At 52.2% G+C, this 2,095-nt stretch overlaps 1 long non-coding RNA gene across 1 annotated transcript in view; it reads right to left on the bottom strand.

Moving 5' to 3' along the window:
- Positions 1–1,399: 1,399 nt before the first annotated feature.
- The window catches only part of LOC120880492, a 3,250-nt gene continuing 2,554 nt past the window's right edge, over positions 1,400–2,095 (bottom strand). Inside the window, exon 2 of the long non-coding RNA XR_005725043.1 lies at positions 1,400–1,906. This is a non-coding gene — a long non-coding RNA (uncharacterized LOC120880492). The remainder of the gene's footprint in view (positions 1,907–2,095) is intronic.

The following is a 2,095-nucleotide window of genomic DNA, read 5'->3' as shown; positions in this document are numbered from 1 at the left end:
GGGAGGCAAATTTCTTACCCCTGAGCCACCAGGGAAGCCTATTCAAGTCTATAATACCAAGTAAAGAGGAATTTAGTGTTATTATTATTTTGTTATTGCTTTCATCATCATCATCTTTCATTCCAAATGGACAGCTTGACTTTTGCCTTAGGGAAGTCGTTTTCAATTAAAAAAAGGACTGTGGAATCTGAGTGCAATGGAAATGGAGGTTTCTGTAACTTTTATCAAGAGGGAAGAAAAGAGTCAGTGGCTTTTAATTAGATTGCAGATGTGGAATGTTCCAGTGGGAAGGGATCTGAGAACACCATCCCCACCCTGCCCAATGCACAGTGCCCCCAGTACTCAGACCCTCCACGAACTGGTGCTGGTGCTGATAAGAGCTCCTGGGTGTTGAGCGCTTGGGGGGCACCTGCCTTTCTGCTAAGTGTTCTGTATGCGTTTTCACACAAACGATCAGAACAGCAACACCCAGAGGCAGCAGGAACACTGACGTCTGTGTTAACTCGTGACAAGATTATGTCTTCACAAGACAACGCTTTTCTCACAGCCCCATGGCTGGAAAGACAGAGCTCCCATGCCAACCCTGGGCTGGTTGTTGCCCCCTAAAGGAATCAGTGGCTGAACACCCTCATCAAAACAGGTAGGGAAACTGTGCTCAAAGGAGGAGAAATGACTTGCCCACGTCACTCTGGAAACCAGCCAGTCTGAGGCTAGTTCCTATACCCAGAATAAGGTGCCTTGGCGACTTGGACCTTTTCAAGAGGAAATTCTGCCTGAATTGGCCCTTCCAAAATGCAGCCCATGGGGTGGCCCTGGACAGCACCAATGCGGCCGTCTGGTCTACCCCAGGCTCTCTCGCTCTCTCTCTCTCTCTCTCTCTCCCTCTCTTCACATCAGGTGACTTTCCTGACTGCCTGTGAACCTCACTTTTCCTGGACTCTCCCTTTCTTGGCCCACATTTGGCCCGAGTGACACACTCAGTGCTGTAAATGAGGGTGCTGTGGCGTGTTCTCAGGTCTTACTGGAAGTGCAGCTATTAAAAAACAGTTCAGTAAACAGCCAGCCCAGTCAGTACACGTCAGCAGCCCTGCTCCGAGGCTCCAACGTCAGCAAAGGCGGGCTGAGGCCTCAGGCCAGCGCCCTCTCCAGTTGCCACCCCGCCCTCAGACCAGCCCCCTGCCCCTGTCGGCGGGGTGAGATTGGCCAGGGCCTAGCAGAGCTGCACCGCCACACCCCCAGCCCTGCTGGCTTCTGGAGTGCCCAGATTTCCTGCAGGAAATGACCCCTTGCTCAAAACCGGGACCTGGGAATTGTTCCCCAGGCAACCCCATTCAGCTTAGCAGGAAAGGAACCAGAACACAGATAGCAATCAGATCATCGGGTCTATGAAGGGCAAGTATCCGGATTGGTGGCTAAGAGCATTTACTGTGTACAGGGTTGCCACCTGGGATTTCCTTGTCAATTCCCCACAAATGAAAACTGCTTCTTTATCAAAAGCAAGAGGTCATGGGAGGCTTAAATAACCTAGTGGAAGAAAGAAGTGGAAGCTGATGTTAGCCCTGACCATTTCAGGCTTATTGGTAACAGACCACATGATGCCCAGGAGGAGAGGCCGGGTCTGAGTCCAGATTCCAGGCTTTTCTCTTTCTCAGCTGGAAAGAAAAGGCGGCGGCAGGGAATGAGGAATGTGGGGGGTGGGAGCAGGTACAAAGCCTGGAAGCTGGAGGAGGAAAGCCTGGGAGAAGTCGAGGTGGAAAGACGAGGGTTTGGTGGATGAGCAGCACATGGACACTGGAGGGAAGAGGTTTGGGTGCCATCTCCTGGGTCTTGGGACCTGCTGGCTAGTTCTCCCTTCAGTGGGTGCTGTCTTGAGGCAAGTTGAGGATGAGGGCTCAGCAGTAGGAATCTGGAGGCGAGAGGGGAAGGGCTGTCAGAAGACCCCCCTCATACCCCGCACCCAAATTCTGCAGCTGATGTCCATTTACATGAGTATGAGAACATGGGTCATGCGAGGTGGTGGCATTTGTGTCAGCACTGTTCACACCGTGGAGAGCATCTCACCCATTCCCACCATTCACACCGTGGAGAGCATCTC

This window comes from Oryx dammah, unplaced genomic scaffold (assembly GCF_014754425.2).
Source record: "Oryx dammah isolate SB20612 unplaced genomic scaffold, SCBI_Odam_1.1 HiC_scaffold_2, whole genome shotgun sequence".
Lineage (NCBI taxonomy): Eukaryota > Metazoa > Chordata > Mammalia > Artiodactyla > Bovidae > Oryx > Oryx dammah.
The sequence above is the reverse complement of the archived record's forward strand: the minus strand, read 5'-3'. Positions and strand labels throughout refer to the sequence as shown.